This window comes from Ctenopharyngodon idella, chromosome 11, assembly GCF_019924925.1.
Source record: "Ctenopharyngodon idella isolate HZGC_01 chromosome 11, HZGC01, whole genome shotgun sequence".
In the NCBI taxonomy this organism is placed as follows: domain Eukaryota; kingdom Metazoa; phylum Chordata; class Actinopteri; order Cypriniformes; family Xenocyprididae; genus Ctenopharyngodon; species Ctenopharyngodon idella.
In genome coordinates this window covers 28,184,552-28,209,515 of record NC_067230.1, presented here as the reverse complement: position 1 = coordinate 28,209,515, position 24,964 = coordinate 28,184,552, and the positions used below count along the sequence as shown (strand labels likewise).

General features: G+C 36.8%; 1 long non-coding RNA gene across 4 annotated transcripts in view; it reads right to left on the bottom strand.

The window, feature by feature from the left end:
- Positions 1-23,220, bottom strand: part of LOC127522844 (uncharacterized) — a 54,830-nt gene extending 31,610 nt beyond the window's left edge. For 2 of the 4 annotated variants that reach the window (XR_007932728.1, XR_007932729.1), the window contains exons 1-3: positions 22,777-23,219; positions 22,599-22,670; positions 11,961-12,036 (exon numbers count right to left, since the gene is read on the bottom strand). This is a non-coding gene — a long non-coding RNA (uncharacterized LOC127522844). Of the gene's footprint in view, positions 1-11,960; positions 12,037-22,598; positions 22,671-22,776 lie in introns of all 4 variants that reach the window. The other 2 variants (XR_007932731.1, XR_007932730.1) reach the window with 2 other exon arrangements.
- Between the last annotated feature and the right edge of the window lie 1,744 nt (positions 23,221-24,964).

Sequence of the window (24,964 nt, the reverse complement as noted above, 5' to 3'; positions counted from 1 at the left end):
TGTAATTAGTGCTGTTTACTAAGGCAGACTATTACTTTATTCCTCGCACTTATGGTTAGCGATTTGCAGTGTTGGGGAAAGTTACTTTTAAAAGTAATGCATTAATATATTGCATTACTCCCTGAAAAAGTGGTTTAAACAAACCTTTCAGCTGTGCTGCCATTCTGGATTGAAGAAGAATAGGATGCAGGAGAATAAAGTTCAACACTCTTACTTCAGCAATCAAGTGAGATTAAATACATAAAATATATTTGTTTAATTTAATGTTTAATTATTGCAGGTTTGTGCAATATTCTGAGATTGTATTTCACTGCTTTTATTCATTTTATTCAATAACCATCATGTTTACACACAGTGCTTTGATTTCTCTCAATATGGAGACAGGAGAGTTGTCAGTCAATACATGGGAAAACAAAGTAACTTGCGTTACTTATTTGACAAAGTAAGATATTTTGTTGTAAATTGTATGAAAATTGTAAAAAAGTAATGTGTTACTTTACTAGTTACTTGAAAAAAGTAATCTGATTAGTGTTACCCCCAAAACTGGCCATTTAAACAAACCCTGAACCCTAAATATTAAACTTTGGGATGCATCTCGTCATGCATTGTCAGTGCTACAGCCATAAATGATACCTCAAAACATACAGCTAAATAAATTAAATAAATAAATAACCCTCATTTACTTAAATTGAACACCTCAGAAACTGCATAGCAATGACCTGACTGACATCATGCTAAAAACCACTAAGAACAACTTAGCAACTGCATGGCAACACCCTGGCAACTACCAAAACACCCTAGTAACCTCATAACAACCAACTAAAAAAAAGAAACTATATAGTAACACCTTAGCAACTACATAGTAATGCTTTGGCAACATCACAGAACACCATTACCTTGTGTTAACGAGTTTAGCATGGGGAAGCATAACTCTTAAGGAAATGTAAAAATCTAGTTCAATCATGACAACACTTGGAAGATTTTTAGCATGGTAATGGATATGACAATGTTAATGTATTTGGTCTTGGCGGAACAGATCTGCTACGCTGCTGCTGAATTGCTGCTGCAGAGCAAGTACAGGAACTTGCTACTGGCAATACATACGCCGAAACTGCGAGTAAGACATAGTGCTGCTGCACAAATAGCATATATCAATAACCCATAGCAGACAAGTGGAGCTGGGGGAGGTGGAGGGTTTTAGAGGAACTCTGAAGTGTGCTGCAAACTGTTATAGTGAATGTAACCAGCCATTTAAATGTGTGAGCAACACGCTCATTGGCTGCAGAAGTGACATGGACCAATCAGCTTGTGCCAAGTAATTAATGCTGTAATTATCATCAGCTTGCGTTAGGGATCCATCAGCCTGCGCCATCTAGAGTTTCATGACTGAACTATGTATTTAATGATTTAGTTGAATTTTAGATGAATCGTCTTATGTTTCAAAACTTTGTGAGTTACTTACGTAGACTGCATGGACAGACGGACGGTATATTTTTATGCTTTACAAGTATCTTATTTTTAGGTTAAGCAACATTATTACATCAAACTCTATTGAAAGCGATTATGAGTTATTGTACGCACTATTTTTGACCTATGTAGGGCACTCACAGTATGAGGTTCCATTTCGCTTAGGATGCTGTCTTAAAAAGCAGCTGAAAAGTAGTCTGAAAGACAGCTGACTAGGTTTTGAAACGGAGTGTATTTTTCATAAATTTGATTTAAATGTGGTTTAGCGTCAGCAGAACCAGCAGAAAATCCTTTCACAATCAACTCTGTGTGTCTGGCCTCGCACACTCACCCACTCAAAACAGAAAATCTTTACGCTAAACGAAAGGCACTGGAAATCCTATTAGCACTCACGTCCTTGAATCCCCCCCTTCTCTCTGAGACGCGTCTGAGTTCAGTGCTGATGGCGTGTCTGTGACACCCACATGACCCCGAATTTGCATCATTAACATTGTGCTTGGACAACTGTGTGCATGAAACGTTAAGAAATTAGACCCCACGGCGTCCACAAACATCCCCGATAACCGGAGTTTAAAACCTGTGGGGTTCGTTTCGTCACACTTTCTCCTTCAAAAACCAAGCTCCCGGTGGTGGGCGTCTTTAACACTGATCTGGAGTCAGACTCCCCTGTGCGAATCGCAACCCGAGGCGTTACAGACAGAGTCATGAACTTGGTTTCGCATCAGTGTAAAGGGAGCGTACTAACTCTTTAAAGCAGGTGAGGTTGAAAATGAGGCTGTCAGACTTCTGCCTCCTCTTCCTCTCATCCTGTGTGAGTCATGAGTGGGTAGAAGGACTTTTGAGTTGGTGCCAGTCAAGAGAGGCAGCGCGCCATGCGGTTGAGGCAGAAATGGGTCACAGAGTGTCTGTCGCAGAGATTAAACGGTAAAGGCCTTCATTGCTCACTTAAGATATCTTATGTTTGCATTTGGTGATTGTTCTAACATGTTATGCCCAGAATTCACTATTATAGTTAAACAAATGGCCTTAGTGACATGTAAAGGTATTTTATTATCGGAGTGTCTATTTGCACTAAGATACGTCCACACGAAGCCAGAGCTTCCCCTATCCGATCTTTTTTTTTTCCCTCATCTCAAGAAATATCTGCGTACACACGAAACCACTGAAACGACTCAAAACGATGTAGTATACATGCCAGATCAGTATGTGGCGCTGTAATTCTGCAATAGAGATACACTAAAAACAAAGAATAAGACTTGGAGCATGCGCATGAACCTTGCGCGCTGTATACAAAACCTTAGTAAAGCTTAGAAATAAAGCTTTACTTTAATAAAGCTTTAGCCTCAGTAGCTTCTGCAGCATGAACACAAGCATGTAGTACACTATTATTGCTGTTACACAATAACAACAGTTATTGTGTTGTTAGTGGTGACTGACTAGGGTCGACACGTGGGGTGATGACATCATCGTTTCACAAAATATACAGATTGGCTGTATACACGAAAACGCAAGGGCGCCGTTTTCAGATTTATCCACTCTGGGACCCGGTTTCAAAAAATAGCGGTTTCACCTTCTGAAAACGCTGGATCCATCTGGACGAAACGCCTATACGATACAAAATTTTTGCGTATACAGCTAAACTCGTCTCCGTGTGGACGGGGCCTAAGTGCAAATAGCCCATCTTGTTGGCAGAGGCTAATTATACATACTCCGCCCATCATTATCTGATTAAGCCAGACAAAATTACAAAAGAAATCCATCTAATAACAGAATCAGTGGTGTGGAGAGTAAGGTGGGTGGCCAGTGTTGCCAAGTCCACGGTTTTCCCACAGAATTGGGCTACTTTAACACTGTTGCCACGGGTTGTTTTTCATGTCCATGGGTTGAAGCGACTCCAAATAACATGATATTTAGCCCCTGGAATGCAAATTTTACCAGAGAAACCCTGCCAAAAATGTGAATTTTACCCCCAGGAATGTGATTTAACCCCCCCGAAACGCGATTATGCTAATTTTGGGCTAGTTTTGAGTAGCAATTGGGCAGGTTTTGTTGTGAAAACCTGGCAACCCTGCGGGTGGCATTGGCTTTTTGATTCAACCTTCTCCCTTTTCCCATCGCATATCAGCTCAAAGAGGTGTTTATTTAAAATAAAAATGAAGAAAATATTTGAAATGTGGAAATAAAGTACCTAACGGGTACTATTTAATAGTGGGAATTGCTATTTGAACTTAATATAAATAGCATCTATCACTGTTTACACTCATGCAAAAAATAGCCACTGCCTTTAATTAATGCAAATGTTACCTGATGTGCTTTCTCGAATATTCTGCAAGAGGGGAGTTTGTTCCAAAAGCTCTCGTCTACATAGTGATCTCACTTTTAAGGCAAAATCCTAATAAAAATGGAACCTCATAAGTGACTGATTTCAGGGTTAGTAACATTTTTTTAATATTTATGAATGAAGTCTCTTAAGCTCATCAAGGCTGCATTTGAAAAATACAATAAAAACAGTAATATTGTGAAATATTATTACAAATTAAAATAACTGTTTTCTATTTGAATATAATTTACAATGTAATTTATTCCTGTAAGGCAAAGCTGAATTTTCAGCATCATTACTCCAGTCTTCAGTGTCACATGATCCTTCAGAAATCAGTCTAATATGCTGATTTGCTGCTCAAGAAACATTTCTGATTATTATCATTGTTGAAAATACTTGTGCTGCTTAATATTTTAGTGTAAACCATGATATGTTTTTTTCAGGATTCTTTGATGAATAAAAAGTTCAAAAGAACAGCATTTATTTGAAATAAAAATCTTTTGTAACATTATAAATGTCTTTATTGCCACTTCTGCTCAATTTAACGCATCTATGCTGAAACCATTAATTTGTTTAAAAAAATTATACTGACCTCAAACTTTTAAATGATAGTATATCTTTTAAAATAACCTTCACATCCCATCAACAGTTATGATGTCTTTGGAATAGAGCAATTGTGTGCAAAATATTTGCACTTATATTTATCAAATTAATGAGGCAGGTTTGACCCAGATGTGGCATTGTATTAATCAAACCAAACACTTATGCTTTCACAGTGATTAATGATTACAAATAACATTTTAAAAATTAGATAATGTCAACTAGTACAACAGTCTATTTATTGCTGTTAATTCAGGATCTTTAAGCTAGCAGCTTCAACATTAAATAAAGAAAACACCAGACTGCTCTTAACTAAGACCCTAAATTCGTACTTTCAGGCATTTTTAATCAGTCCCACCGTTTCAAGTAGATTTAAAGCTTATGGTGCGTGTGCAAAGGAGCATGGGAAAAGTGCAGGGAGAGACACGAGTTCAGCCCAGAGGATCTGAGGGTCACATCTCGCATATTAATCTGCAAGGAGGCCGCATCGATCAGGTAAGCATATCAAAGCTTTCCTAGCTGCCGACGATCACAGATGTTTCCCTCATACATGTGTGCACGGACTGACAAGAAACAGGATGGAGGGGACGGCTGCGGTAATCGCATGGTAAACAGCTGTGAGCGGCTAACTCAAAACTCACTGGAGAGGAGCACACTCACTTCTTAAAGCAGGAGGAAATATGATTGCAGTTGGCTGGATTTGGATTGAAATATCGCAAGGTTTTTTTTTCCCATAATCCCTCATGCCTGAATACACGAATGTTACGGATGTGTCTTGAATGTTTATTTGTAGTTCTGCACCAATGAGTCCCATGTGCCATGAGATGTTCGAAAGCATTTCATTACATTTGAATTTCCTAATTTGTTTGGGATTGATAGAATAGTTAAACTCAGTTGCATTCAGTAGTCAGGTGATACCCGTTTCAATAGTTCTATTTTTTTTACCTTGTTTCAGCAGAAGAGTGTTTCTTTAACTACAGGCACATTTGCAGGCCGATAGTATAGTGCAACTTTATTGGCTAGATAACTCATTCTCATGAACTGGAAATCAGCATGCTCTTAAAGAGGTGGTTGATTATGATTTCAAATTTACATAAACCCTGCCCCCGGGAACACACAACAAAGAGGGTGAGGCCATGTTGGGCTGCTTTAGAGAAGAGGAAGAGTTGTTGTAGTAGAGTGACAAGCCATGCCGTCATTTTACACAGGACTGCTTCACAAACAAGGGGCAATTCAACGCTGGATTTGCTCAAAAGATTAACATGACGGCACATGCTAGTCGATGAGTTGAATCAACTCCAAAGCAACTACATAAATTTATCCACTAACCATTCAGAAATGTAGAGATTCATTCTAAAAGTTGTAACTTCTTCCTGAGTCTCTCCATCAGTGTCCGACTCCGGTTTGAACAATGTAAGGCTGAACACCGTTACTGACAATCCTCATTTTGGCTGTGTGAGATTCTCCAGCTTTGTTGTTGTTGAGCAACCGAAGCGCGAGCTGTTAAAGCTCTGCCCTCTTCTGGAAAAGGGGCCGGGAGCAGCAGCTCATTTGCATTTAAAGGGACACACAAAAAAAAACGGCGTGGAAATGGAATAGATGCAATGACACAAAGGCATAAACGCTTTGAGAGTTTGGATTTTCGAGAGTTCAGGATTCTTTGATGAATAAAAAGTTCAAAAGAACAGCATTTATTTGAAATATAAATCTTTTGTAACATTATAAATGTCTTTATTGCCACTTCTGCTCAATTTAACGCATTTATGCTTAAAAATCATAATGACCTCAAACTTTTAAACAATAGTGTATCTTTTGGAATAACCTTCACATCCCATGAACAGTTATGATGCCTTAAAATAGTGTCTAGGTTTTGGAATAGAGCAATTGTGTGCAAAATATTTGCACTTATATTTATCAAATTAATGAGGCAGATTTGACCCAGATGTGGTATTGTATTAATCAAACCAAACACTTATGCTTTCACTGTGATTAATGATTACAAATACAAATTTTAACAATTAGATAATGCCAACGAGTACAACAGTCTATTTTTTTGTAAAATGTGAGTTTGGAGCCCTTTACTGGAATACTTAAGGACACAAATAAGTCTTAGTGTATATATATATATATATATATATATATATATATATACACACACATATATACATATATATGTTTAAAAAAATACAGGCACTTTTATATCGATGGGGATTATTTTTTATTAAAACTAATACATTTTAGCATTGTTATATGAAGGTCACTGTCTTGGACACTCTTTTTTTACCTTTTTAAACCAAAAGAAAAAGAAAAGAAATTCCATCATAAAATGTGAATTATTACATTTATTAAATTGTTATAATATAAAGAAGGAGTTAAATAAACTCTAGACATATCAATACTTATATGACAATGCTTTACACTACCAGTCAAAAGTAATGTTTTTTTTTAAAGATTTTTGAATGAAATTTGATCAAACTACAGTAAATACAATAATACTGTAAAATATTATTACAATTTAAAACAACTGTTTTTTATTTTAAAATATTAAAAATATTTCAATATCATTACTCCAGTCTTCAGTGTCCTTCATGATCCTTCAGAAATCATTCTAATATGATGATTTGCCACTCAGTTATTATCAATTATTACTGGTGTTCAGTTATTAATAATGGTGCTTATTGTTATTAATGCTGAAAACACTTTTTGCTGCTTAATATTTTTTGTGGAAACCATGACACAATTTTTTTCAGGATTTCTTTGGTAATAGAAAGTTCAAAAGAACAGCATTTATTTGAAATAGAAATCTTTTGAAACATGATAACTGTCTTAACTGTCACTTTTGATTTACACTAAACAATTGAACGGTAATGTATCATGGCTTAAAATATTAAGCAGCTCGAACTGTTAAAAACATATTAAATTAGAGAGTTTTACAATGTAATTTCCACTGTCATTTCCATCACAGAATGCTGTTAAACTATTAAATATATATTTAAATTATTATGCTATTAAATACATCATTGGTGTTGTGGAAATGACAGAAAATTAATCCAGGTCTGTCTGTCCACACAAATGACACTAGTGAGAGTGTGCAACAGCGTTTTATGAGGTTTTTTTTTACATGGCCAAACGTGGCCACAGTTGAAGAAACACCTGGATCTTTTTGGGGGTATAAATCTCGTAGCAGCTGAAATGATTTGAAATCTTATATGTTTTCCACCTTCCACACTTTTTTTCCCAGCGGGCATCTGTTGAAAAACAGGAAGCATATTTCACCCCCGCGTTTGAATGAATCCTGCTTTTAAATGACGTTTCCTGTTATTTTGAGTTTTTTATGAGCTGTTGGTTTTGTGCTCCCTCTCAGCGCGGGCTTCATTAATCAAGCAGTCCGGAGAGAAATCGCTCACCTGCTTGCTGAGGCGTTTATCTTTAGCTAATTTCCTGGCGGGATGCTTGTCATGCTGTGTTTAAAACCAGGAACAGGTGTAAACAAAACAGGGCCAGGGTCTCAGGACTCCATCTGCTCTGTATATTATATATTCTTCTCAAAGTGTAAAAAAGTATAATAATAAGTTTGTTGCACCTCAGAATTGTGTGGACTGCTTTACTGTAATTGAATTTTGAGTTAGATATTTCAATGAACCAGAATTATCAGCGTGCATGAAAGAAATGCCTTGACTGGATTTCATTACTTTGATTTCTATACGCAGATATTGGTGAATTTCACAAACTCTTCTATGAACATATCTATATCATATTTCTCCTTAAAGTCAAAATAAAAAAGAATAAATTAGAAATTATATTTTGAATAACCCTTTCATGCTGTTACCATTGAAGATGCATTGTGGCTATAACAGGATCAAACAGATTTAGAATTTATCTATATCAACATTAAAACTTATTACTACTTTGCAACTATAACATTAAGAATTTTTTATTTAGGATGCTTCATGTAGCATTCTAAGTAAATCTTACTTTAAAGCAAGTTAAGTAAATATTAAAGTTGATCATTCAAAATGTCACTCAACAATGTTAAAGGATTAGTTCGTAGTTCACCTGATAATTCACTCACCCCCATGTCATCCAAGATGTTTATGTCTTTCTTTCTTCAGTCGAAAAGAAATTAAGGTTTTTGAGGAAAACATTACAGGATTTTTCTATAGTGGACTTCAACAGGGACCAATGGGTTGAAGGTCCAAATTGCAGTTTCAGTGCAGCTTCAAAGGGCTCTACACGATCCCAGACAAGGAATAATGGTCTTATCTAGTGAAACGATCACGTGTGACTTAGGCAGAAGTACCGAACAAGTGTTTACAAAGTGAACGTGCAAAGACAAACTGCCTTAACAAAAAAACAAAACAAAAAAAAAAGGTAAAACAACGTCGGACGATTATTTATTTATTTATTTTTTATAAAATGACCAATCGTTTCGCTAGATAAGACCCTTATCCCTCGTCTGGGATCGTGTAGAGCCCTTTGAAGCTGCACTGAAACTGCAATTTTTCTACCTTCAACCTGTTGATAGCTTTTGAAGTCCACTATATGAAGAAAAATCCTGGAACGTTTTCCTCAAAAACCTTCATTTCTTTTCGACTGAAGAAGGAAAGACATAAACATCTTGGATGACATGGGGGTGAGTAAATTATCAGGAAATTTTAATTCTGAAGTGAACGAATCCTTTAATCTATATTTAGAAAAAAAAACAAAAAAACAAGTTTTGAAGTTTATGGCCAGGTCGGTATAGTTTGAAACATCTGCCACATTCAGTGCAGTAAAGACGTGGCTTTTCATTAAAATTGCTTGCCAATCATTTCTAATAACTGCCAAATACTCAAACATCTCATCCATAATAGCAAGTGCAATACAAACAGGGGAAAAAAACGTAATTATACATTGCTCGGAGATGAAAATAAACATTTGTAATTAACATGCAGCGCAGACATCGCCCAAATGGGAGAAAGACAATGCACCACGAGATCCTAGTTAGGCATCTGTGAGTGTGACTGCGGCTTCCAGGCGCTATCAGCAGAAAAACCCCAGCAGCTCAGGCCCAGAACGGCTCACGGCAGCTGGAGCCAAACCCCACAGCTGACAGCTGGTTTGGGCTGAGGCACGTCTACGTGACCCGGCTAGTTCCAGCTCCGCTGACAAGGATGTACAGAGACAGAAACGCACAGACAATATGGCATTCACACACCGATCACAGCAGAGTGCGCAGTGCACTCACCAGGTTTGGGCTTAAAATGTGACATTTTTGTTAGAGGCACACAAGGATATTATATTTACATATCAATATGAACAATGGTCATTGTTTGATTGCAGAGTTTTCATTGTATCGAATTGTATTGGACCCGTCACAGTTAGTTGCAGACATATCCGTATACCAGCACTCCCTCCAGACCCCGAAACACCAACCCACCCGACAGTCTGTCTGAACACTTCTGAAATGAGCTTGCTGCTCTCTGCAGTGACTGATGCATCAAAACAACTGTAAGTACACACTTATTAGTACCTAGTTTTTCTTGATGCATGTTTAGATGGTTAGCCCCTGCTGGCAGATGCTGGAGCTACACCATCTGGACTCGAAAGCATCTTTTTCCATTGTTGTCTATTTAACAGTTGGAGTGCATTCTATAGGCTACATCACGATTTCAATCAATCAATACCAATATATATATATATATATATATATATATATATAATATGTATATATATATATATATATATATATATATATATATATAGGTATTGATTGATTTGAATCGTGATGTAGCCTACAGAATGCAGTTAGAGTGCCCCTGCAATTCAAGATATCAGCTTTTGTGTCATATTTATATGATATAGTAAAGCAATATCACACGAGTGCTGTTTTTGTCCCAAATAGCACGAGTGCAAATGTGATATTGATTTTATACAACAGTTTAGTAAATAAGTTAATATTGTGATATATTTTAGACGCAATATTGTCTGTTTTTGCTCAGTTTTGCCAACAAAAATATTACCTTTAAAGGGTTAGTTCACCCAAAAGTGAAAATAATGTCATTTATTACTCACCCTCATGGCGTTCCACACCCGTAAGACCTTCGTTAATCTTCGGAACACAAATTAAGATATTTTTGTTGAAATCCGATGGCTCAGTGAGGCCTGCATAGCCAGCAATGACATTTCCTCTCTCAAGATCCATTAATGTACTAAAAACATATTTAAATCAGTTCATGTGAGTACAGTGGTTCAATATTAATATTATAAAGCAACGAGAATATTTTTGGTGCGCCAAAAAAAAACCAAAATAACGACTTATATAGTTATGGACGATTTCAAAACACTGCGTCAGGAAGCTTCAGAGCATTATGAATCAGCGTGTCCAATCAGCGGTTCGGAGCGCCAAAGTCACGTGATTTCAGCAGTTTGGCGGTTTGACACGCGATCCGAATCATGGGTGAACTAACCCTTTAAAGCCACAGCAGAACTGTTGTGTATCTCCGAGCAGTATCCATCCACCCATCCATCTTTTTTGCAAGCCTTTAAAAGTGTGAAATCAACTACCTGAACAGTTGAGATGACTGGGAATGCTCACTTTGCCACCATGGGAAGACAGAAAATTATCTAAATTACATATTTTTTTGTTTGTTTATTTATTTATATTTATTTTATTTATTAGTAGGCATATAGTTTTGTTTGGATTTATTTTATTGTGTAGTAATTTTTACATTTTTTTTTTTTACTTAATGAAAATGTTTTTAAATTTAGTTTATGTTAGTTTAAGCATATTAGTTTAAGCTTTTAGAATACAATAATAGCCCTGCCACCTACATCCTTGCTTTCTCTCTCGCAAACCTCAGGTCTTTATCACTCACTAATTCAATCTATCTCCAATTTCAACAATTTCACAATAACACAACTTAATTGGCTCTTAGAGGCTCGACAAGTCGATTCCAAACAGCTTTGCATCTTTTATCTTTTCCTTTATAACTGGTTACAATTACTTAGAGTGATATTTATTGATCAGTGATCTTTGTTTGAATGAGACTCTGTTCTAACACTGCCAACATTTGATAAGCGCTAGTTGCAAATCAGTAAAATAATTGTGATTGATTGGCAGGTGTATTTTCTTAATTTAATGAACAAAAAGGGTTAAGAAATGAATTAATCCACAAGGAAAGACATTATCAGATCTGAATCAGTCAACACCACTGAATATCACATGCTGTCTTAATAATAATTCACAGTGATACAGTGTGGGACGGCTATAGTTTTGTTCTTTGCCCTCAATTATCTGGTTATTTTATAACACCACAGGTGTTTTGAATATTTTACATCATAATTCATCTTACAAAACATAGCTTTAACAAACAACCTGCTGTGTCTCGAAATGACGAGGTCTTCATAGCAGATGGCTGCTCTGCAAGGCACTTGCACTGAAAAAGGACAGTTCTGTCCCATACTGGGTTAGGAAATACAAACTTTGACCAAAGAAACATGAACTTTAGAAAACTTGTGAATGTTTAGTCAGTCAGTAACTGAGGATGTGGCTTAGTGGTTAAAGATCTTTTAAAGTTGTGATGTCACTGACCTGGAAAGCTTTGGCAAATCCAATGAAGAGTTCTTCCTCAAAAGTGAATATTCCAGGTTCAGTCATCCCTCTTTTTCTTAAAAAAAAAAAAAAAAAAATCATTAATTATATAAATTCTTACGTTAAAACATGTTATGTTTCTAATACAAGGGCTGAGGAAGTGACGGCAAATTTGACATCTTTCTCTCTTCTGACTGCTGTAATCAATCTCTCTATATTTTTTCCCTTTTGGAAAGTCGTGGAAATGCTATCAGTCCCCCTCTGTAGTCAATAATTTTATCCCTTAAAACTCATCTTTAATCACCAAAATTACATATTTAAATGTTTTTTTTTTCTGTGAAAAAAAATGCCTTCATGCCTTAAAATAGCTTGAATGTAACTCTACACCCTTGCATAATTTAGTATAAGGGGATCTATAAATATGCTAATTAGCCCCGCCTCCACTCACTCACACGAGCTCAGAGATCCACTTGGTCAACTTACTGAGGTAAATGCTACACAATTGTATCATTTTTTACAATGTCAGACACATGACGATAATTAGTATGAATAGCCTTTTGCTTGACTACGTTATCAAACAGCTGCTAATAATGTGTTGCTAATGTTACACAAACCATGTTCCCGTTCGCCATTTCAGAGTCAAACAGCTGCCTTCTAAAAATCAGCATCCTTAGAAACGCTTTGAACAACCGTCAGTGGTGAAAGGCATATAGTTCATCATAACATCGTAATATATACATCATACACCCGTTATATTGCTAAATCTATCTGATTTTTCATATCAACAGAAAAATATACCAGGATATAATCTCTTGAGACTCTCCTGCTTCAGAGTGGTCATAGTTAATGATATGTTAAATGTTGACATAATTGGTTAGAAGGTAGTTTGTGACGTAAGAAACACCAACCGTGTTTTTGAAACTGTCTTTAGATCACTGCAGTTTTAAACAGAAAATACTCACCAATGGTGTTGACTTATGAATTTGTACATGGTTTGTCTTAAAGCATATTAAAAACACACACAGACATATAAACAACATTAAAAACTTGATTTTCACCACAGGGGGACTTTAAACAAGTTTAAAAAATAATGTTTATCGTTTATCATCGAAATTGTACAGATTTAAATAATCTAAATAACAAAAGCACGTAAAATGACTAAAAATTAAAATAAAAACTAAAAATATAAAAATAAATGCTAAAAAAATATATATATATTACAAAATCACAACAAAAAAATGAACAAAAATTAAAATGAGAGCTGAAAATATATTTAAAAATCTAATTCAAAACTTTGATATTACATAAATAATAAATAATACTAAAATAGAACTTCTCTGGGGCCTTTTTGCCATTTTATAAAAGCAATTAAGCAATCAAGATCATGTGATGAAGTGAATTATCAACGTTTTAGCGCTTTTGTGAACCAAACAACACTTTTCTCCATTATTATATAATTACATTTTACATTTTATCCCCTTTCTCATATAATTACAGTTCTGGCTCCCTGAAAATTCTCCCTCTCAGCACTCCTCTCCATTTCCCTCTCCTTCCTTCAATGCATAATCAGAGTGCCGTCCAACAATCCATCCTCTGGTCTGAAGGAGGTCTGGGTTGGCCACGGCCAGCCGAGGCTGCGATGGAAACGGTGATTATCACAGTGGGATGCCCTCTTAGAGCGAGTCAGACCAGACCTCGGTGACCCGTGCAGCCCGTCTCACTCTGTTTGGAGGGCAGCTGAAGTCAATCTCTATTTGAGGACGTGGAAATTACAGATGAAGGAAGACGCGCCTTAAATTTACCCGCATTAGCCGGGGTTGCTTTGTCCCCGCTGCCGACTCTCCTTTCATCTTTCTCAGTTGTTTCTGAGCATGGAAACTTCTTGAGTCTGTTTGAGTGATGATGAGTGGCAGGTCGTGATGGACAGAAGAGAATCAACACTGGTTGAGATGCGGAGCGGTTCTTACGGTGTGTTTGGAGGTGAGAGAAAGTGGTTTGGATAAGTTTAGCGTTGGCAGGCTGCCTTCAGGGCAGAGCTGTGATCAAAGACTAGACCGCAGGTCAGGAGGAAAAACAAAGCTTGGAGCGATGGTGTCGAACAGACTGAGATGTTAAAAGCATGGGGTCACATGGAGGCCACGGACATCATGTGCGGTTTAGCATCATTGGCGACTGTAAACTTAAATACCATACTTATATCTATCATAAATAACAGCATCTCAATCTGGCAAACTCTAATCTAATTGGCTGGCTTCATAGATAAATGGCCTACAGTTTACAGACCAATGAACCATATTGCTTGATGGAAATTTTTTTTTATTATTGCAGTTATTTTTAATGTAACTATAAAATGAACATAGGTCTTTTTTCGTATTGCTGTTGCTGATGTTTTATAAAATAACTTCAATGTATTGTGTCGTTTCACAACTGCTCCAAACGTAGCTCATCTAGATTTTAGGTACAGCTTTATTAGAAATCTATTTATATGAGTGTATGCGTGAGTGTGTTTTGTGTGTGAATCATTGTATTGAAGAAAGCTCTTGTATAGAGACACAAGCAGAGAGTCCTGACCCTCACTCCATTAGAGGCGGCTCTGCACTTTGTTAATGGAAGAATGAATGTTTGGACGATTAAACTTTATTGGCCACTTCAGATGTTACAGTGACAGAACTGTGTTAGTTGCTACAAGGTGGGAAAGGTCAGCAATTTTCTGAAGCAGTCAACCCACACTAATCTGTTTTTGAGAAGTCAATTCCAGGGACACGAGCTTCACTGCGCATAAGGAATATTATAAACATCAATGAGAATCTTTGAGTCAGTCACCTTAATTTCAGAGGTTAGACTGTTTTTGCAAGCCATAATATATATGAGTCTGTCTGACAGTGACTTTTCTCTTCTAAACCTTTTAAAGGTGCCACATTACAGCTAGATATTTTTTTTTTCCTTTCTGAAATGCATTTTTAATGTTAGTCAAGGTTGTACCATGACCATTTTTACACTTTCTCTTACCTTTAAGACTTCTGTAAATAACCTCCTGTTGTGAATTTTTTTTTTTTTTTTTTTTTTTTTTTTATCTTTTAAATTTCATTTTAAGGCTTTAAAATGCTCTTTCTCTTGTAAGAACAACCTATCATGTCTTGAAGACAGATAAAAAATTTGTGCAGTACCATTCTTCTCTTTGTTTCGGAAAAACAGACCGTTCGATTCTCAGATGTCAAGGAGAGACCTTGAACCAGCTCTGTTAACTGTTAAAGAGTGTCAGTCCGTCTTGCCCTTCTCCATACAATAGAGATTTTCACACGGCTTTTCACTTCAAACACTTGACCTCTGACTCGGACTCAAACCAAGCAGGGAGCTCGAGCTTCTTTTATTGTGACATTGAGAGAACTACACAGCGAAAAACCTCTAGGGTCCAAACCATTAGCATGGCTTTGAAAATATGTTTTTATGAGCATGTTCTTTTATCGACCAACACCTAGGAAAAGCCATTTGCTGAATGCAAAGCTCTGAGACCACAATTTAAACTTAATTATTTTCTAAATCATTGAGTATGTAATTGGAAATATATGCAAGCTTAATAGCCTATGCATATGCAGCTTTTTGACCAGCTTTTTTATATATGAGTACTGTTAATTTGGACTTCTTTTGTCACATACTGTTTTTTTAGGGAAGTATGCGAAATCACACCTAACACAAACCCTAATGTCCATATAAGTTGCCCAAATGTCACAAAAATAGACAGACAGACAGACAGATAGATAGATAGATAGATAGATCAAAATTAGAAAGGGATAATAGACAATATAAGATAATCTAAAGTAAGATGTAAATGTTTCCAACAATTATTAATCAACTTTAGGTAATTTGGAGTATAAGGAACTATAAACAGAGGCAATAAAAGGACAATTATGAGACAAAATTAACACACTTGTTAATTTGCCATATTCATATCCATAAATAAATGTGACTCGTTCGTGAAATCATTTTAAAGAGAGCAACGCTTCAGTTTTGATTACCTTATTCATAATGTCCTGCTTGAATGATCTCAGTCTTCATTAGGCAGGGAGACAGCAGCTTACTTAACGATAATGACGGCGCACAAAAGCGCAGCTTAATCAGGAGTTGGCTCCTGTCAGAGGAGGCGGCGTCGTAATGTCTACAGCTGAAGGGGTTCAACCAGCTGCCTCAGGTGTAACAGCAATGGGATCTTCGCCTTCTGCCCTCCCAGTGGAATACATCAACTCTGGGAGACAATCAGGCGTTCATACAGCCGCCTCTCATTACATAGCCCAGTGCGTACGGTTAAAACAAGGCATGTGTCAAATGTAAATGGTCTGAACTTGAGTTTTGGGAAGTTTAGATTGTTCTCGGGACAGCTGGTTTATGGATACGGGAAATGCTGTTTGTGGCCCTCTAGTAATTGGGAAGAAAACAAGTACTGAAGCTGCTATGATGAGAAAAGTACAGAGTAAAAATAGTTATTCCAGATTACAGACTGTCAGAGAGTGAGAGAGATGTTTAATAATAATCCAGATTATAAATAAAATTGTTGCTAAGTATTAAAAAATAAGCACCATAATTTATGTATATAATTTATATATTATTTTAGTATTTATTAATATTTTGATTTCGCTTTTATTTTTATATTTCAATTTAATTTTAAGTTTAGCAATTTTGTTGTTATTTAGATGAAATATTTTTATTTCAGTTCAGTTGTAGTATTTTTTATTACTTATATAAACTTACTTTTCTTAAAGGGGGGGGCACACAGTTTCTGCCAATCTCATGTTAAACTTAAGTACCTTTAAAGTAGTATAGCATCCTTCATATCGCCAAAAAGTCTTTAGTTTTATCATATTTATAAAAGATACATACGCTGTACCGAGTCTTTCTGAAAACAGCCGAGCTCCTGGAGGCGTGTGTGAGCGGAGATAGAGTGACGAGCTGTCACAAGCACGCGCAGCTTTTGTGTAGAGATCAGCTGCAAGCTATCAATGGTTAGCTAAATTTAAACACAATACACCATCGCATTATCCATGGATAACTTTTGAATCACTATAATGAATATAGCGTATAGTGAATGACGAATAATGAATTTATGAATTCACTACGTTCGTATTGTTTACATTATATGCACTTAGGCGCCTATTGCCAACAAAACAGACATTTGAAGCAGTTTTACTCACCACCTGTGGTTCCGATCATTATCTGGATCATTATCGCTGTGACCGCTCCATCTTTCAGTTTCAAAGGAACTGTAAATCCAGCGTAGAACTGGGCCTTGTTTATGAAACCATAAGCGCCGATCCTGAGAGCTCGAGCAGCCACGGAAAACACGAGATATTCTCCATTCATTTTAACCAATAAAAAGTGATTGAAACTATCAGTTTCTATGGTTATTTTAATAACAAATATCGAGAGCACATCAATGTAATGCTTGAGCACAAATCTCTCAGCTCCACTGGGTTCTTTGGGAAGCAAGGTTATCTTTCCCTCACAACCAAAAACACACTTCTTTGGTGACATTGTTGATTTTGTGGTCCAAAAACAAAGTGACAAATCTTTCTCGAGCAAGTCCTGTGCAGCGCTGCTGATGACTTCCGTAAAGCCGAACGAAGCACGTTGATGGGTGTGCTCTTGCTCTCTCGCTCTGGTCGACGTGTGCACGCGCGCTCTTCCGGGAGAAGTGCCCATACAAGGAATTCCGACCATTCTGATGTCACACAGGCACATACTTGAAAAAAAGACCCAGAAGTTCGTGAGGATTTGAAAGAGTATTTTTGGCACAGAAATACTCCGTCATATGTCCAACTTGTGTTTTGAAACTTTGGCCATGTTTAGCATGAGAATCAAACTCTTTAACAGTGTAAATAAGTCAGAATGCATGAAATAGCATTATACCCCCCTTTAAGTTCTTTATCTAATATGCATATTTTATTTTATTACAGATTTATTTTAGTAACCAAAAATTATGCATCTGAAATGTAAACCTGTTTTTGCAGTATGTACAACTTTAGATATGCAATAATTATGAATCCTCTGAAAATTTTTCCGTTAAAACCTCAGGCGCAATCTCATTCATTTACATTTAAAAAATGTGTAACATTACACATTTCAGTGCCTGAGCTAGTAATTTTTACATACAAATACCTATGAATACCAATGAGATCACATTGGGTTTTCAAACTGTCATATATTTTAATGAAGGATAATTAAAATGCTATTAGCTATAATGTGTGAATGCTCAAGAGAGACAGATATCAAGAACTCTGTTAATTATTGAGAGGTGAGAGTAAATGTTATCACAGGTTAACGTATGACATTATTACTGCTAAGTGTTCTTAATTGACAAATGAAATAATGTAAAACAGGGCTAAAAATACTTGTTGATTAAAAAAAGCAGGTTTAGTGTCCTTGCAGCATGTCTTATTGTTTCATCTCCATCCTTGTTTATTTCATTTCTTTTTTCTTCTTTGGAAATGCCAGCCATCTGGCCGCTAGCGTTCCTGGCAGTAACTAATTCTAGCAAACATTCTGCCATTTATTGCTATCATGACATGCCATAAAAAATTATTCTTTCATTAATAATGTATTTATGGGATGAAGAGGAACAAGTGAAAATGTGTATCTTTCACTCAAATGAAAGAGTGCAGCAGGAGGGCGAGAAAAAGAGACAATCTAATTACGGCAAAACCGCCTCAGATATACTCCAAATCATTGTTAAGGTGCTAATAAGCTGTCGGAGGTGTCAACACAGCAGTTATTGGCTGTATTTTTTTTTCAAAATAATGGGTTTCTTAGCTGAACTTTTCTAAAAGAAATATGTATTTTCTGCAATGTAAAAATAATCACTGTTTTCAAATAGGTTTCCTGGACACTCCCCCATCTGCTATTGGTCAGGCAAACAGATAGTCCCGCCCCAAACTCACGCCATTGGTTGAGCTGTGCTGGAATGCTCAAACAGAGTCTGTTGCTGCATCCGAAACTGCATACTGTAAAGTAGGTACTACAACTTGCTTCGCAACCATTAAAAAAAGCATGTTCTAGAGATGTCCGGAGCCAATGTCAAGGATTGGTATTGGGGTGATTAAGCAGTTTTTTAAATGATTGGTATCAGCTATCCAAAGCCCAATCCTTTATTTTACCACTATACGCAGGTGTCATCCAGTAGGTGGCGGCATGCACCTTCAAGTGGGTTTGCCAACTGCCATTTAAAGGAAAAGAAGCAACACAAGTGTTCATGAGTGAATGAGGTCTGTTCTTGCGCAATATGTTTAGTATATTTGATATTCGAAAGTAATTTAGTTACTGTTTATTTTTATCGACCGTCAGACTTTCTGAGACATTGGCGCTTCTCAAACTGAAGGCTGCGTCCTAGAAAGGCTCTAGTCAAGCGTCATCAAGTGCAGCTGAAGGCTGTCTCAATTTGAAGGATCCTTGGAAGGCACCCTATATGTTCAGAAAGGAAATTACGCATTCTGTGGAGTGCCTAAAGGGTCATGGTGATGGAAAAAAAATATGAGATCCACTGCAAGCTTAACCATGTCCCTTTAGAGGCTCCTTTCCGAATTCGGATCTGAATTGCTAAGTATCCCCCCCCCCCACAACTCCAAAATCGGTTCTTCATTATGACCCTACACAATCCCATTGGTTCAAATTGCTTTTAATAGGTACTCTCCTTAGCGCCTGTTTACAATCCTACAAAATCATGTTATGATAAATACTGTTTTTGCATACTATAGTAGAAAAGCATTCGATTTCAGACACATTGTGTGTTTACACTCTTGGGGGGAATCAACCTAGCAAATAGCATACTTAAAGTTGTTTATCCACATTGTGCTGGAAAATGAGAAAATAACCCTTAAATCTCTGTGATATTCTGGTCTAGATATGGCTTGAGTCCCTCTTTCAATGGTAATTTTATTGTATGATAGCTATACGCTAACATTCCCATTCATCTTAATGAGATTCTAATTCAGCTAATATAATCAATTCTAATGCATCGTAATATGCTTCCATTTTAAAACATTCTGGCTGCTCTTTTGGGTTGTTTTTATAGATTGTATGGATTCTGGAACAGTAAAGTCCTTGGTGTGATGATTGCACACAGCCAAGGTTGCTGTGATCTCCTTAAATGTAAGCTGTCAAACACTTTCAGTCCACCCTCATCGCTGCTGTGGTTGTTTCTGTGCTGTGAAGGTCGACTGAAGTCTCAAACAGACCCTTCTCGAATAAAACATCTGGGAAAATTCACACTGAAAGTTTAAAGAGTACTGCATAACGTTAGTCTGGACCAGTGCTCGAAGTAGTGCTTATTTAATAAATTATGTTTTTCTACTATAATAAGTAGATACCATGAAATGTCTATAAACAGACCTACAGCCTATATTTGTTTGCCAAAGGAAACAATGGTCTGTTTAGTATCACTGCTGGCCTGATTTTGAACTAGATTTCTGGATATGAAATGGTTTGCGGCACTGAATATTTGAAACATATTCAGCAATGTTGTTTGAAGTAGTTGCAAGTAAGCAAGATGTCTCCGTATATTTGTTAAACCACCACTTTTGATGCACACCAGTTTATTACCCATCCCTAAAAGTAACAAGCAATTAATTGTTTAATATGTTAGCACTTTCATTCATGAATGGATGGTTCTTGTCCAAAATAAGTCAAGGGTCAAGCTTTTGCTTGCATTCCTATGCATGCATATGGCCAATGCAATTGCACAGTGATGTAGTACGTACTTATTAGTGTATGTGCTTTATTTTTGCACTTAATTAGGGATGCACTAGGGGTGTGCGATATAACGATTTTTGATCGTGGACGATTAAAATGTCTCCACGATCTGCTTAAGAAGAAATATCGTAGTATCGTGCTACAGTGCTTTCTATCAGCTGCAGTTCCAGCGCTTCCGTCTCAGCATACTGTTCAACGTGACGTACATTCACGTCACATTTTAACGCAGCGGTAGAGTAATATTCGCGGGACACTTCAGTCCACAAAAGTTCACTATTTCATGTGCCTTGCCGGTTAAACTTTTCTTTCGCCTGCTGATGCGCTGTTCTGACATGCGTTTTTCAGAGCGCGTTCACGTGAAGCGCACAGGCACTAAAAGCCTGTCAAACAGCGCCTGATTACTAAGTTATCTTTAGAGTCCGATTGCTCTAATACTGTCAAATACGCACGAAGTTTACATAAACACAGTTGGTTATGTCTAAAGTGAAAGTAAACATTTGAGAGAAAATTGGATGCGTGGCTGTATATTAGATATACGTGCAGGTCTTTAAAGTGACAGAGCAGCCTAATATTAACCATGCGGTCGCTTGTCCTTAAAGGGATGGTTCACTGTAATGTTGTTTCAAAACTGTATTAATTTCTTTCTTGTGCAGAACACAAAATAAAATATTTTGGAGAACGTGGGTTAGCTGGACAGTTGCGGGTCTCTATTGACTTCCATGGTAGGAAAAACATAGTCACTATGGACCAGCAACTGTCTGGTCACATTCTTCAAAATAACTTTTTGCTCTTGACTGAGAACTTTAATACATTAGCTTTATTAAGAATCACTGTATAATTTATACAGTGAAGTCTAGTGTTATATTTTTATATTTGTTCATTTAGTTTTTTACTTGAATGCTACTGTTAAATACATCTACTGTAGCTGAAAAAATCATTTTATTAATTTCATTTGTATAATGTGTAGCCTATGTTTTTCTTCTTTTTTAATAACAAAGATACAATTATTAACAAATAATAACAAATAACAGATAAAAAATAATGACAAAGATTTTTATCTTCACCACTTTGGCCTAAATGTCTGCCATTTTTAATTTTATTTTATATTTTGTTATTTTGTAAGGCTTTGTTTTTAAAATAGGGAAATTAGTTTGGCTGTAATGCTCAGTCACTTGCAAAATAGTAAAAACAACATGAAGAATCGTGATAAAAATCGTGAATCGTGATTTTCCTGAAAAAAATCGTGATATGATATTTTTGCCATACCGCCCACCCCTAGGATGCACCGATATGAACATTTTGGCCGTTACCGATAATTCTTTATATTTGAAAGCCAATAACCGATATATTGGCCGATAAATCTAAATCCAAATTTTTATATAATTATTTAAAGCCTGATTACAAAAACAAAAGTCTCACCATTAAAAGCCATGTTCCAAGCACACAATTATAATGTTCTCATTATAATTTTATGTAGCCTATATGACAGACTTGCGCTGCACATGTTACACTTAACTGTATTTTCCTTTCTGAAGTGACTCCATCACATTTCAAGCAATTCAAAACCATCATGGTGAACAGTGTGCATCTGAAGTGTCTCAGCTGAAGGAAATAATCCATTATTTATCAGCTTTAATATATCGGCCAAATTTTCTTATCGGGCTGAAAATGATAACATTAAAAATGAACATATATTGTCTGATACCGATATGGTGGCCGATATATTGTGCATCCCTACACTTAAGCATAGCTTTTCCCAGCTGTCTACAACCCTTTCAGAACAGAAAAGAGCTTGTGACCCATCAGTAGAGTATGTTTTGGGCCTAACAGTCTGTCTAGTGAGAGCGACGGTTCATCTTGTCAAGCAGTACTTGAGATACATAAAAAACAGTGTAAACTCACAATTGGTTGTTTTCTCGGTGCAAGAACACCTTTCGTCCTTCCTTTGACACGTTCTTCGTCTCATCTGGATAACTATTAATATGACAAAGAGGTGAGAGTCGCCCCCGCAAATAAACATGCAGCACTGCGTGATTTATATCCAGTGCCAACACTCTTTATTAGACTGTCAATACATTACCTGTTGTCTATTTGCAGCTGTCGGGGCTGAATACACAGACAGGCCAAGAGGAGAATAAATGCATCTGCGGCGGGTGAGAAAAGCCTCCGGTGATGAGACCCGTGATGGACAGAGTGGTAATTGTGCGGTGGACCGGATGCGTTCCTGCATCCCGGCGTGTGATGAGCGCTCTTTCCTCTGGATCTCGCCGTGTGTCTACGCCCTGAGCCGATGTTTACCCTGCTCTGAGCTTGCTTTGCCTGTCGATTGTAGCAGGGAAGATATTGCGTGTCAAGTGCTCTCCTGGGCTAAACTATCATTTCAAAGTGTTATCACACAATCCTGACTCCCAGGGGCCGCCCGCCTGCCAGCCGTACGGAGGCGCTGGAGGAGCTCCAGACTTTTGCCAAGCCCAGCGTATGCCGGGCGGCAGACAAAGCAATGGCAACACAGCAAGGGCACTGAGGATGCAAATGAGGGCAGGTTGTGCAGGTAACACTCCAATAAACCAAATGATTAATCAGGTCTTGTATATTTACGGCAATAAAAAGCATGTTCCATCAAATAAATGTGTTATTTTGGGTCTCAATGACACCTGTTTTCATAGGACAGTGGAAAGAAGACTGGAAACAACTGGAAGAAGAGGGGGTAATAGGATTATTATATGGTTTGTTTTCGATGTAAATATTTATTGTCCAAAATGTATTTGAAAAATACATTTTGGATTCACACAAAATGTATTTTATGATTGGAATTTTTTTTTGCCCCTTCAAAATATATTTTTTAAATAACATATATAAGAAAAAGATGACAATTTGTGGCATTTATATGTTCTAACAATTATATATTGTATTATGACACATTATGTTTATAGTAGAACCCTGAAACAGTGGCAGATAACTTAATATTTCATATGAAATACAATATAAGCTTAAATTTATATTCTAAAACATTTTTCTAAGCATTTTTGTATGTGTGGCTAATGACAGCATAAACTCATTGTACCTAATGGACATGCAGGGTCAAAGTGCAAGAGGGTAAAGGTCAGTAAGCTGCATTTTAAATAATTTTGTGTTACTAATTGGATCACCTCTGAATAGGGCAAATCTGAGCAAATTAATTTTGTAGTCCTAGTGTCATTTCAAGGACATCTCCAACAGTGACATCTGTTGTTCTCAGCAGTCGACTCCAGTGTGTCTTCTTTATCGCACGCTAATATTTGTCATGCAAGTGTCTCGCCCTAAAACACAGTTCTTGTAGCTTGTAGGCTTGGTTATTTCATTCCATTACTTTGTTGTCAGACTTATCAATTATCATACATACTGAGTAAAAAGATTTTGCATACCATTTTACATTGTTAATTTAATTTAACAAAGTATCTTCAACCACAAAGCCACATAATGTCATTTAGCTTAAAAAATAACATTAAACACAACATGAAAAACACATTTAACTACATGTGAGGTTATTCCAAGTCAGAATATAGAATATTCAGTGGTAAATGATGCAGGACGGGAACTGATTGCTATACAATGGGATTTGATTGGATAGTAAAAAGTAGGCTGTAATGTTATCGGCTCTTTTCCCCATCTTTGCAGTCCTGTAAATGTTAATGCCTGTACATTTTGATAAAATATCACAAAAGCAAAGAGTTTTTTCCCAAAGGGAGTTATTCTCTTTAACTCAGTGTCACTGTTTCTGAACTCCCTGAATCGCCTCGATTGTAGTCTTGAGTTTTCTTTCAGGATTGAACACGTCACAATATTCCTTCCACATTTAAATAATTCCCGCCCAAAACATACGCAAAATAAAGGGCGAGACCTGGCTCAGTTGCGTTAGTAGTGTGCTGAAACTTGCGGTTATGGTAAGGGGCATGACATTTACACGCTCTAAGCAGTTGACCAATCACAATACACTGGTTCCTTTTCGGAAAGGAGGGGTCCACAGAGACAGGAACTAACAGAGCGTTACTGACAGACTGGAAAGAGAGGCACATCAACAACATCAAATATGTGAAAAATAAGGTGTTTTTTTAACAGTCAAGCAACTTTGAAAAAGGGCATAATAGGTCCCCTTTAAAACATCCAGGCAAAGTTGAGACTCTCAGAGCCCACCCAACATGGCGGCTGTTTCCCTAGCTTCTCTTAAGTAAAGGATTAGCACATCTAATTGCGCACCAATAGCCAAACTCTTTTAGCTGATAAGGTGC